The sequence below is a fragment of the Candoia aspera genome, chromosome 8 (genome assembly GCF_035149785.1).
Source record: "Candoia aspera isolate rCanAsp1 chromosome 8, rCanAsp1.hap2, whole genome shotgun sequence".
In the NCBI taxonomy this organism is placed as follows: Eukaryota; Metazoa; Chordata; class Lepidosauria; order Squamata; family Boidae; genus Candoia; species Candoia aspera.
Genome location: NC_086160.1, coordinates 9,565,064 through 9,579,439, shown reverse-complemented (window position 1 = coordinate 9,579,439; position 14,376 = coordinate 9,565,064).

The following is a 14,376-nucleotide window of genomic DNA, read 5'->3' as shown; positions in this document are numbered from 1 at the left end:
TTCTACTTAGCTCCATCCTTTAGCTTCAGTTTTTTGAGCTGATCTATTGTAAAATTACCCCATGGCAAAAACAGCTTCTAAACTCCAGTGAATGTAATATCTAAATGGAAAACAGTTTTATAGTCAAAGAGAAGGGGGGGGAAGGAAACCACCTTTCAAAGTCACCTATGTAATGCCACTATTTACTCTGTTTGTAGTTGACTTGTAGTTGACTAGCCCTGCTTTTTTGTTCACCAGCTGGTTAAAAGAAAAACTGGAAATAAACAGTGTACTTCATACTGTATGTTCTACAGCATGCGTTAAAAAATCTCTAATACATGCTATTTTTTTTTTTAACATGCATCAGCCAAGGGTTAAGCCTCTGCCAATCTTGATGTTACCATCAATCATGTGGTGGAGTATTTTAAAGTTTCAAAGGAGTGAGTTTCCTCATTAACCTTCGTATTTTCCCCCTTCCCTTCTCTATTTCAGTCATGGCTGAAACTCATCCTCCAGCGAGCATCTTACATTATCAAGTAGGGAGGAAGAGAGAGTAGGAAGAATGAGCTCTCCTTCAGCAGAGGAGGCAGAAGAAAAGATGAAGGACACAGCACAACTACTTTGCTAAAAACTGGGGGGGGGGAGTATGTGTGTGCTTTAATTCCACACATTTCCCACATGTTTCACCATGACTTACCATTGTCAAATGTATGGGCTAAATTTAGAGAAGGTGAGAGGAGGTGTGCCAGCAAGAAACAGCTTGGAGAAAATACAGCCATAAGATAAAATCAATATAAAATACAGATTTAAGTGAAAGAGAAGTTAAGGAGCTATAGGGGTAAGAGAATGTGAACACCAAAGAAACTCATATGCTTTCTCTCTCTCTCTCTCTCTAACCCTCTCTCTGTTGTGCATACTACTATTCAAAAAGGAAAAGATCCAAGTGGCTTTCAACAAGCTATCATGATGAGCAGGAAAAGATGAAAGTCAAAAAGCCTGGGGCAACAAGCAGGATGCATAACATTTGGATGTAGGCTTAAAATCAACCACAAAAAGACATGGAAAGATATCTCAATCAAGAATGTCAACATCTTGAATAATACAGCAAAGAAGGAGGGAAGTGGGATGGTGGAAACATTTACAGAGAGAGAGAGAGATGTTCAGGAATCTATTCCACTAATAAGTGAGTTATAGGATACATTAGATTAGCTGTAAGGACTGAAGTTGCTGAGGCAGGACAGATATGCCTACTTCTCTGCAGTTTTTGCTCTGCAGTAGAAAGTCAACTTTTAGATTAGGGTCTACTTTCTTGTTTTCAATTTCTAATCATACCGAGTCATCTCTGAAGACCTGCAATTTTCTGTAAGTCCAGTGGTGAAGCTTGACAGTGGCAGGAACAGATGAAATACTCACTGAAATGGCTAAAGCTGAGAAGAGGCAGTTAAAGTGCTAACAACTCTGTTACAACAAACATGGACAAGGGTATGTGGCTTAGATGTTAGAAAAGATTAGAGTCTGCAGCTACACGGAGATGGCAGAGTAAAGATAAATGACTAAACCATTTCACCAGTCTCTCACAAGTACAGTTTTAAGATCTTATTTAGAGTAATATATCCATACATGGAGAGAGAAATGCCTAATACTAATAATGACAAAGAGCAGGTTTAAGAAAAGACATAAGGGCCTAAGATCAGGCAGTAAACATAACACCTGATAGCTAACACAGAGAAAGCAAGATAATTTAAGGAGGTTTGCTCGTCCCAGCTTCTGCACACCAAGCAGTTCGAAAACATGCAAATGTGAGTAGATTAATTGGTACCGCTTCGGCGGGAAGGTAACGGCGTTCCGTGAGTCATGCTGGCCACATGACCCGGAAGTGTCCTATGGACAACGCCGGCTCCAAGGCTTTGAAACGGAGATGAGCACCGCCCCCTAGAGTCGGACACGACTGGACTTTACGTCAAGGGAAACCTTTACCTTTTTACCTTTGCTTATTGACTACGACAAGGATTTTAATCATGCACAATCATGCCAAATTGTAGAAGTGAAGCAATAATACTTCTATCTCAACTCAGTTCCTCTTAGGATAAGAATAATAACAACAATAATGCTTTTCATGGACGAATTGTCCACAAATGGTGTCTACATTCTAAAATGATATACAGACTTTCATCTGGATGCCCATTGTTTTTGCTTCATATGTAGATGGGGACTCTTCCTTGGCACTAAGATTTTCCATTTGTTCCACCCTACGAAGGGGTGGAGCACTGGGTTGGAATTGGCCTTGAAACTCTTTTTCAGGAAGTAAAATGTCCTGATTCAGGACTTCTCAGAACTAGAACATGCCCCACTTATCCCAACAAGTAGCCACTCCTGAATCACATCAAAATGTGTCTCCTCTAGCATACAAAAACAAGACAGTTGTTGCATAACATTGCCCCTTACCTATTTCTGCTTCTCATGAAGCAAATTGTAACTCAGAAGCCTTCAAAGACATCCCTCCCACAGCCCATTATATTACTAAAGTTTCTTCTCTGCAAGCATGCAACCATTTTCAAAAGGAAGTAAAAAACAAACCTAATTTTCAAGCAAAATAAGGGGGTAAATAGATACAGGGGGATTTCAGGTGATGTCTTAAAATAACGTATTTTGTAGTCTTCTGAGAGTGTGTGTGGTGTGTGTGGCACAAGCAGCCATGCGCTGATCAATCCAATTGACTCAGTCTGTCATATATTTAGAGCACATAAATGAATATTGATTTCATTATTACCACACCAGCAGCTGTGTCAGCATTTCTGTGAGCCTCTATAGTTGAGGGCTTGGAATTTTATTAGTGCAGTAGCTTCAATTGAAATGTTCAGCTTCCAGAATAAAGAAGGAAGTCACCCAACCTAAGGATGGAGAAGAGACATTCAGCAGCTTTCACCTTGCTGAATGTTATGTATTCATTGCCTCAGCCAGTCAGACTCAGCGTGTTTGCAGCCTTTTAAAAAGAAAAGCATTAGAACAGTGTTTCTCAACCTTATTAACTCTAAGATGTGTGGACTTCAACTTCCAGAATTCCCAGACATCATTGGGGAAGTTGAAATCCTCATAGAGTTTCCAAGGTTGAGAAACACTGCCTTAGAATGTTGCCGAAAATGTCTGATGCAAAGTACAGTCTTCTTCCCTGCCAAAAAACTTGATTTGTTTTCTCAGAAGGCTATGCATGTCCCACCTTGTTGGATTAAGGTCTATGTGTGAATTTACATTTTAGACTTTCCCCCCTAAATGGTTGATGTGCACCCTTACATAGTGACAAGTCTGTGGTCTAATCATACCAGGTAATTAATAATATGCACAATTTTTGCATTTGGGCCTTCATCTTCAAGTGCTTCTCTTGAGCCTTCACATGCAGGTTACTCCCAGCCGAAACATGAGATAACTAGCCAGAGAAAGTCAAATAACTCTCTCTCTCTCATTCTCTCTTTCTCTTCCTGTAATATTTTATAAGCCACTGGGAATAAGACTGAAGGGAATAATAATATATATAGAAAATATAGTGGGGGTGGGGGGATAGTGTGTTAAAATTAATTGATTATTGTGCTGTGAGGTTTGACCAGGAGACCCAGTTCAAGCTCCATTTGATCATGGAGCTCAGTGGGTGATTTGGGGTCAGTGATTCTCTCACATTTGAGAGGTAAAATGAGGGGAGATTCTATGCACATCACTTTTTGCTGTCAGAGCAATAACAACAGCAACAGCAACAGCAACAGCAACAACAACACCCCTGCATAAGACAACAGCAGGGAAATGTTTACTAACAGGTCTAAGTCAGTCTGTGTCTTGTGTTTTATGTGAGCCCCAAAAACCCACTTCTGCATTCCTCCTGGCATTCTCCTTCAATTTAATGAAACAAACTGGTTTCTTTCTACCAAAGGGGACAATCGTTACAGAGAAAAGTCTTGCATCATTGGCGTAGGATTGTAGGATGTTGGATTTTTCCTCTTCTGTTTTTTTGAGGTGGCCAAATAATGGGCACAAGTGTGCTGGCTTTGATAGTTCACTCATCAATTCAGGGATCTACAGCCTCCATGGCTTCCTACATTTTCATTCATTCCACCAAGACTTTTTCAAAGAAAAGGACAGCCAAGGAGGCTGCAGAGTGCTGGAAAAATTTACAATTAAAATCGCAACAACTTCAACAGCTTTCTCTGTCTTTTTAGAAGGCTAAAACAACACCAAACCCTTATGATTTTTTTTTTTTTTTAAATTGAAGGCACCTAAGAAGAAGGTAGAAAAATAGATACCATTTTCACAGATGAAGAAAGCTTTCAGAAAAATAAGAATTCATATATAGTTTTAATATTAGGGCAAAGGACTGTACCCTAATCAGTTATAAGATAAGTTTAGATTCTGGACTGAATAATTTTATGGCAGGCCATGATTCTTATATGGTTATCTATCTTGTTCCATTCTACAAAATGTGGCAAACCAGCTGTGTTGGGGAACTCCTAAAAGTTACCCTTTGATGATTCCACTAACTTTCAACTACCATTTGTCCCCCTTCACCCTTTTCTTTATGCCTGTCCTTCAAGTTCTTGAAATATACTAACCCACCCACCCCAGCAAAAATGACCATCCTTTTTCTGCTCCAATTATTTTCTATTGCAATGTGGGCATCAGCTGTCAGCTTGCAAATATCTCCTAGAAAAAAGTTTATTTTCTAAAACTCCAGTCAGAGCCAATGGTTCCTGTGGAGGGAAAAAGCAGACACATTAAGGCTCAGCAAGGATCCTGCATTTTAGTCTTAAAGCCTATTGATATTAATCAGCAGCCCCAATGAGTTCAATGCTGAAGGGCAGTAACTTTTGCAAATTTGGTAGTATAACACATGGCACTGAAAGGGGAATTTGCAGAGTTATTATTCCATCATTTGATAACATAATCCATCTGTCTATTCCCACACAAGTCCATACATTATTTAGAAAACTCTGAGCTCAATTGTGTTGTTTCAGGAACCACTGACAAGCTTACTCTGGTGAAAGAATATTACAGGACACTCAGTGCTTTTATGGTGGAGCTTGTCTTTGTGTGTGTGTTTGTGTTGCAGATGTGTATGTGTGCATATCGGTCTGCATGCACTCCAAATCTGCTTTCAAATTTTATTCAAGGTCAGCTGTCACTGCAAGTGGATGTGACAACTGTTTCACTCTGTTGCCCTGTGCATAGGCTTTGCATGGTTGCCTGTGTTTGCATGGTGTCTGCAAGACAAGAAGCTGCATCTTCTCAGATAACCTTGAGATAGAACATAGTTGTACAGCCTGAATGACTCAGCTGAACAAACTTATGATGAGTACATGCTTTGTATACAGACCAAACAGTTCTGGTTTATGGATCCTCATGGAAGAATTTTATACTTCTATATAAAGGCTAATTTCTCCCATAAATGCACACCCAGTAATTTGAAGAAAATAGTGTAGGCCTGTTTTGTTTTGTTTTGCCTGGCACCTTCTGGTAGTCTCAGACATTTTTTTTCCCCTATTTTCTCTCCCTTTTTCTCTCCCTCCCCCAGACAGAGGCTAACAAGCCAAGCCTCCTAAACTGTCCTTAATGGAGGAGCCATGGAAGTATAGTGAGATGAAGCAACAGAGATTCTGCCTGGTGCAAAGGGAAATCTGGAGAATTCAGTTCTTGAAAGTAGTGGGTATGGGTGCACTTGAGGTCCACAGGCTTCATTCCAACTATCCCATGAAAACAAGGAATCTACAAAGTTCTTCACTCTCCCAGGCCAGGCTTCCCCACCCACTATAAAATTAATTTTAAAGTATGTTGTGATTTGAACAATACTGCATCTTGTTGGTTGGCACTTGGGCTATTTAGGCTGGATTCACATTTGGGTAAACTAAATAGCAGCAATGATGATGGGCAAGGTTACAGTCCAGCACAAGCTGATCAAGTGAATGCTTTCCTTCTCTCAGGTTCTAGGGAAAGAAACATGCTCAGAAGCAGCACAAATCCAACCACATGTCAAAGGTTCCCTACATGCAGGAGGACCACCATTTGCTTGGCTTGTTGGCTGAACTGCAGAAGACAAATTTGCACCAAACCTTTTGTAAAGCTTTAAGCTGTACAGTTGAGGATTACTTTTTCAATTCTCTCAGGTGAGTTTTATAACCATCATGCCACCTCGCTTTGCTTTGATGTTGGCACCACATCATTTAATATTTGTTTAGCACTTCTAAATTTTCAGCACATGTTGTAGACACTTTACAGAGTTATGTGACAATGTGAAATAAGCCCTATGTTAGTGAGAGAATTAAAAAGTTCAAACATTTGCAAATGTAAAGAAGTAGCATATAGTAAGTATGGTTTCTATATACTTTGGGGAGAAGCCATGGAAGGTCACATATTCTAATGGAGATAGCACTGGCTTCAGTGTCTGGCATCCCTTGGCTGACTTGGGAAAGACTCATACCTAAAACCCAAAGAGACACAGCCAAAGAATGTTGTCTATAGAACCTGTCTAGCAAGGTGAGATGGACCAAGGAAGTTCCCTGATAGACTTGCTTCAGCAAAGTCATCTTGTCATTAAGATGATGACATCTTAATCAGGCTCCAGGGGAAATGCAGCCTAGTGCCAGTCATATTAGAGCAGTAGAAATTGAATAAGGGACTTGTAATAAGATTGCTAGAGGTGTTGATTCAACTGTGTCTGAGCTAAAGGATTCCTTATAGATACACAGCTGAGCACCATGTAGAACCCAGAACTTTAGCTTTAAATACTTTAATAGCTGCTGGGACATAATTACTTCCAGATTGACCTGCAAATTTAGCAATTGCAAGGGAGGCTTTTTGGGCTCTTAGTAGTAGCTCTGTTGCTTGAATAGACCAGAAGGTAGAAGACTGAAAATAGACACCCTAGATATTTAAAGGATTTAAACTGCTTGATCAGTTTGCCATTAATTGTCCATCTAATTGGGGCCTTAAAGTGTTGCCTAGAGAGTACCAATACTTTTGCCTTAGAGTATTTTATTTCAAGGCATTATCTGGAGTAGTAAAGTGATAGAACTTTAAGGCATCTTTGAAGGCCTACTTGGGTTACAGATGGTACGGCTGCATCATCAGTGTAAAGAATAATAGAGACGGGGCAGTGGGCAAATGTGGAAGGATGGAATTCTAACATAGAAAACATCCCAAGAAAATTGTGAATGTAAAAATTGAATAGTAGTGGAGTAAGGATGAAACCTTGTTTAATCCCTTTGCAAGTGAGGATAGGTTCAGTTAGATTACCAAGATATTACCCAACTTGAACAGTAGTGCCATGATATAATAGCATTATCAGCTTAAGAAGACAGTGGTCTATTATTGTAGTACCTAATTTCCCCCTCCAGAATTGTTCTTGTGATATGGAGCCAAAGGCAGCCCTCAAGTCTATAAAAGCCATCTAGAGGGGTCCTTTAGGTTGGTTATAGTATTTCTCAACTAAACGATGTAGTATAATACATTGCTCCATAGTTAAGTATCCAGATCTAAAGCCATCTTGCTCTAGGGCATTCTTTTCTTGCCAGCTTTATCTGTTTCAGGCTTTGATCAAACTTTGGCTGTACTGGAGGAGTCAATTTGGAATTTAAATATCCAAAATTATAGAACCAATGTTTCCCACTCACTTTATAGCACAATTGCTCCTGGACTGTCCCTAGAAATTTATTCAATATTTTGTATGTCCCTTATAGGAGATTATTTATCCTGACCTGATTTGGGGTGTTACCTATTAGGGCAACAACTGGCAGACATATAACTCTCCCACATGAAAGCCCTACTTGTTTTTGTTCAGACACAAGGGTAGAACCTGTTTCAGGTATGTCATAGAAACAAACAAACACACCCACCTGCAATGGTGATCAAACTTAATATGTTCAATTGTTAACTACTTTAATTGCCATTGTGAACAGGAGAATTGTAGCTGAATTCTGAATCCATGCCCATTCAAAAGTTCTAATGCCATAGCTGCTTGGTTGGAACTGGATAATGGTAAGATGTATCACCGGCAGGAACCATCCTGTAGGCAAAAGTTTGGTGCAGATATTTGACAGTTGAGGGGAAGTGGTCATTGAAATCTGACTTCCTACGGTCAAAGCTGGGGAACCTATGGTACTCCAGATATTACTATAGTTGCTTTAAGAAAATTTCCCTCCTTGGCTCCTGCCTATTCCCAGGTCCATTAAATATGTTAATTAAACATGATGCTTCACATGATTAACCAATTAAGGTGGGATCCAGGTAGATTAGGTAATCAGAATCCAATGTCAATCCTGAAACCTTTGAAAAAGCATCTTAAACAAGCCCACACAACTGAGGACAGTATATTCGAAACAAGAGGTGCGACATCTGTAAAAAAAAAATGCATCACAAGGAAAAATAACTGAGCTTAGTATTTCATTTTTCAACAGAAGAAGCCCTGAAATCTAGGTATGCATTGCCAGCCAAACATTCATCAGCTCTGGAGATTTCTCTATACATCCCACTATCAGATCATATAAATATAGAGCCAAGACTTGAGATAAGCAAAAGGAAACATCGCAAGATATATATATGGATAGGGCTACTGTATCTGGGGTGCAAAACTCTGGCCATCCAGAGTTATTCAAAAGAAGAATAGCTGGATGATTTTCTGTATCTCTGTAATGGTACGTGGGAATGACCTTGGAAGACTGGGCCCAGAGATGCTGCCAAGGGAATGGTCAGATAAGAGACAGCATATCCCCAGCTAGAGAGTGGGTGGGGCAAGAGGCTCAGAAGAGTCCCTCCCTGGTGGAGAAAAACAATAAAAAAAAAAAAAAAGGCACTATTTGTTCTTCCACAAGTCAATCAAGACATTTGAATGCAACAGCTGTCAGACGTTGTTAGCATGCTTCCAAATTAGGGCTAAATTTTGCTGCACTTACTTCCTTTGAACTAAACTGATGCTCCTATTCTAGGGCTGCTGTGTATTTCTGTCTCTTGGTGGGAGGGAGGCAAGGAATACAGGACTTAGTGCTATTACTGCCGTGTGTCTATCCGTTCCATGCTGTGCTAATCCGGCATTGACCACCGTTGTTTCTTCACCACAGGAAGTGCTTTTTAAAGTCTTTAAGTGCTGTCAAGAGCAAAAGGGTAAATGGGTTTGGAGTGACTTTTAAGAGGAAAAGGGAGAGAATAGCAGGTGCCAAGCAAGGCAGTTCCTGTTTGAGTTTGAGACAAGAAGCTGTCAACATTTGTCAAAAAGATATCATTTTCTTCCATCCACTGGGATAACACATCCCTTTCCAACACACTGGTGTGCTCAAACTGTACACATTAATAAATAAAACGATTATAAATTATATATCATGCCACTCATCATAAAGGCCTGAATTGCAACGGCTCCTCCTAGCATTTTAATATCAAGCAGGATTTGGCCTGTGATAAGATCAGGTAAAGTGATAGGCAGAGATGGCTATCTAAGTGAACACACAAGGCTGTGGAGTTTTTGGAGAACTCCACATGCACTTCAATGCAATCAGGACTGCACCTTCTGACTTTGTAATGTTTGGACCTGCAAATGACAATACCTCTTGCATCTTAATGCAATCAGGACATCCTGCCACTCATTAATATTGTCATGAGTGCCGTTGAGCTAAAGTCATCAGCGCAATGGCACACATGACAATGACAAGGAAATAGGTGAAGGGGTACAAGTTAAGTAGCCATCAACCCACAACGACTAACGGCCAACAAACAATAGCCAAACGGATCACGGAGCCACCCAAGCCATCAGCGGCAATACAATGGGGATCGCCCAGCTGAAAGCAATCAGCAGAGGAATGGAAACCTGATGATGGGCGATCCCGGAAACCCTCACCCACCGGCAGGGCAACGCATGGGACAAAGGGGGGTGACGTGACCGTGAGCGAGGGGGCGCTGACCGGCGCGGGGTATTTAAACCCCGCACCGGCGCGCTCCTGTCACTCTCAGCTTTTTTCTACCAACGCTGTACCTGCCCTGCAATAAACCAGAGCCTGATTCGCAAACCAGTGTCTGAACGTTATTCAGAGGTAGGCGGCGCATGACAAATATTCCAGCTAAAAATAATCTTTTTGTCCACAAAAAGTTTACAGTCGCTCTGAAGACCAAGTTCCATGATAGAGTAAGTGGCCTGCATCTGCCTTTCTTCTTTTGACTGACTGTGTGAGACTGTGACCACCACAGGTGAATTGAGAAGAGTCAAACATTGTCCACAGTTGCTTCATCTCTGAAATTTGTCCTGCCTGTGTGTAGGGGGGATTTTGGAAACCAAATGGCTTGGCAGGAAGAATGGTTAAAAGTCAGCTGTAAACAATATAATTATTGTTTCACTGTTGACTCCAAAACTGAAACTAGTGCTGAAATATTGATGGCAGCATGAATTCAAGAACAAGCTTGCTTGTCCACCCAATAGATTCTTGGGAGCTTGGCTCAACACCCCATAATTTCTCATTTTGATGGGTAAAAAGTAAGAAAATCCCATCTACTTTAGTCTTGGGGTTCACTCTGTCAGCAGGGATACCTTCCTGTTCTAGTATTTCTCTCAAAATATTTTGAGGAAGAATAGATTAAAATGTCTTTTTTTTATCTTCTCCCTTATTTCCTTCATCAATTATTTGAGTTTCTGTGCATTCTTGTCTTTCTGGGAGGAGGGGTAGTGGGGAGGTGATGGAAAATACTGCTTTTCTGCCACTTTTCTTATCTGATAGCTAAGCACAGATTACAGGTTTTCCCCTAACACCCAAACCAAACCAAAACACCCCAACGAATCTCCTCCCCTGGATTTTGCCTCCAGTCAGTCCCCTCATCATGGCCCTCCCTTGGGCTGAAGAAAAACCTTTCCAACTTTTCCAACCAGCTGATTAATAATAGGGAACAGATTGCTGGTTTCTCTTGGCTAATGACAGGAGGAACACAGCATTCTTGAACAAGAAGTTTAAGAAGGTGTATGAGCCTTCCAACATTCCTGATCAATAACATTTCTTTCCCAAAACAGAAAACCAATGATCTGTAAATGGAGTCAATGGGAAGAAGGGCAAGAGATTTTGCCTCTGTAGTTTTACATGAAGACATTAGTTCAATCAATAGTAAACTTAAGTTGGTTGGGTTTTATCAGCCTTACCTGCTAGATCGGACAGGAAACATAGCCAGATAAGCTAATTCTATTTTATTGTAAAGCTACATTAACAGAATGTTGCAAGTCTGAAAGTAAATTCTCCCGCTGTCTCCTTTACAGCCCAAGAAACTGGGGAGTATCCCTCCTGAGTCTCTTGCCCTGCCCACTATCCAGCAGTGGGCTATGCTGCCTCTTATCTGACCATTCCCTAGGCAGCATCTCTTTGCCTGGTCTCCAAAAGTTATTCCCACATACCATTACAGGTTTAACAAGAAGGTTAACTAATACAACCATGCTCTCTTATTAGGCATTATTCATTTAGCTTCTCTTAGGCAACCTGTCATGAGTACTGATGGCGAGCAGGAGGGGGCCTCTATCCAAGGGGGAAAATGCATGCGTAGTGCTGAGGAATTAAGCAGCCATTCAAAGAGACACAGATCAGACCCGCCTTAACTTTTGGGGTTTATCTGTCTGGGTTTTCCCACACTTCTTCAGTTTGTTAGGATTTTCTGTCTTATGTAGCAGTAACAAACACTAGAGACCTACTCCTCGTCTCAGCGTGATTCCTGACTGTTAGGACACAACCCTTGTTAAAGAGGATGGTTAGCTAGATGGATCTCTTTTTACAGATCAGTGTTTTGTGACTCATGAATTAATTGAGATCTAAAGCACCAGAGTGTCATATGGGCAAATGTTTTCTTCAGAATAGTAAAGGAAAGTGTGTGGAAATTGCATAGGAATTTATATAAACTATAATGGGGCCTAAATACAGTGCTAAAATAAAATAATGGGGCCAAAACTCCATGCAATAAATAAATATTGCATCCAAATATTTTCTTTTTCACTATTTAGTCATACAGTACCTACTCAATTGTACCTTTTAAATCAGTGAGAGGAAAAATGTGCATGATTTGGCTGGCAAATACATTAATCCGAAAATACCAGTCTCTTCCAGATTGAATCTGATTAACAATAGCCAAAAAGTTTTCTTCTGAGCAAATTGAAACAAAAAATCTGGGGTACCCTTCCTTGCTCCCCCCCAAAAAGACCATACCAAAGATGGTCTCAGTTGTGTTCAGAGACTGCATTTGGAACCTCTATTCAAAATACTTAAGTTTTCCTGCCTTAGAAGATTATTTTGGGATGGAGGGATAGGAGAATGCCAGCTCACACAACTATCTATAGACATTTTAAGTCCCAACATCCAAATACATTTGGTTATGAAAACACATCCATATGCTTGAACTTGGAATAGGCATTGACTGCAGTAATTCTTGCAATTTCTAACGGTTACGTTCAGGGGACAATATATAATGACACCAAGTGAGCAGGCTTTTTCCTGAACCCATTATACTATAAGTAAAAGCTAATTCAATTTGCCCTGGGAATATGCACATCATTGCCAAGCTTGGAGCTGATCTGTGCTTTGACTCCACTTTCTGAATATTAATATCCTGTTTGGAAAGGACGTGCTGTGTTTCTAAAATAAGCAGGAATGTGGAAATATTATTGAAATCAAGGAATGTTTGATTATACATACTCTAAGATACTTTACAGATGTCAATGGGAGGTATTAGCTTACCCTATGGAACTGAATGTGCGGCCAAGTGGGCTATTTTTGGCGCCCCTAGAAGGGCGCACATAACACCTTTGCTACGTGAGCTGCATTGGATACCAGTTTGCTTCCGGGTCCAATTCAAGGTGTTGGTTATCACCTTTAAAGCCCTACATGGCATGGGACCAGGTTACATGAAGGACCTCCTCTTCCCTGTATCATCAGCCCATCCCACCCGCTCATGCAGAGAGGGCATGCTGCGGACCCCGTCGATAAGAGAATTCCATCTGGCAGGGTCCAGGAGGTAGGCCTTCTCAGCAGTAGCGCCCACCCTTTGGAACATCCTGCCCCCAGAGGTGAGATTAGCCCCATCGCTCCTAGCCTTCCAGAGGAAGTTGAAGACCTGGCTCTGCCACCGGGCTTGGGGCAGGGAGGAGAATCGATATACTTGGGGTTGGCTAGTGCCTTAAAGTGCCCCTTCTACATAATGATTGAAGAGATCATAGCCACCTGGATTTTATGAGCTGGGGTAGTTAAGAAATTGTTTTAGTTTTAATGGGATTTTATTAGAATTTTATTGTATATATATTCAAATTTTATTGTATATTTTTTCTGTATTGTAAACCACCCAGAGTCCCTCCGGTCAGAGGAGTTGGGTGGTGACAAATTTGCTAAATAAATAAATAAATTTAAGGCTTGTTGGTGGACATCAGCAGGATGGAATTGTTGCGAGGGAAGTATGCTTTCAGCAGTATATTTTTTTTCCCCTCCTCTCTCAATCTCGCACCAAGATGTCTAGTTAAATCACTTGAGTTCCCTTCAGGTTTGCTAGGAATGTGGGCTGGAGCAAAGACGTGGGAGCAAACTTACATTTGTTAAAGTTCAGGCCATTTTTGCAATCTAGCAAGATGAAGCATTGCAGCAGCAGATAAAAAAGAGCCACAAATTGAGACAAGGCTCTTGTCCCACTGTCACATCTGAACCTGTGACATGTTGTCCTATGTAGCAGCTACCTGGAAATGGATGGTAGGAGAAAAAACATTGTATCTAACAAGCAAGCAAATTGGACAATAGCAGTCAGTCTCTTACTCCAGTGATTTAGGCAGTGCTGTGTCAGAAATGTATTCTGCATTTTTTTTTCAACTGCTGTTTCAAATTGCTGGAAATGATTTTCATTTCCCCCACTTCCCAAAAGAAAAGAACATTTCTTTGCAAGTCTCATGACTGAATACAGATGACACAGAGGGGGGAAAAAAGTGTTGAGTGAGTGAAATTTGCCAGTTCATTCACTGGGATCCATATTTGCAGAGTGGAGCAAGTATGTGTGAGTAGAACAAAACTCATTAACAGTATTGAGAGAGAGAGAGAGGGGGGGGGGATGTGCAAGTATGATTTATTGAGGAAGTTGCATGCCTGTATTTCTAAGTTCTCAATCCTTGCTCTCTGTCCTAATGATGCCTTAGCATGGCATTTGCTTTTTCCATAGCTGCTGCATTTTGCATTCATATCTCCACTGAACTACCCCCTATGACCCCCCCTTTTTTTTTCCCCTGGGTGGTGTGAAAAAATAGCTCAGACACAATTAACTGATATTTGAATCTGGGAAGAAGTGGTTGCTCAAATTAAATCCTAGCAAGATGGAAAGCTGATTTATCCAGAACCTGTCTAGACCCAAGTTAATTCCAATTCTGGCTTCCAGTAG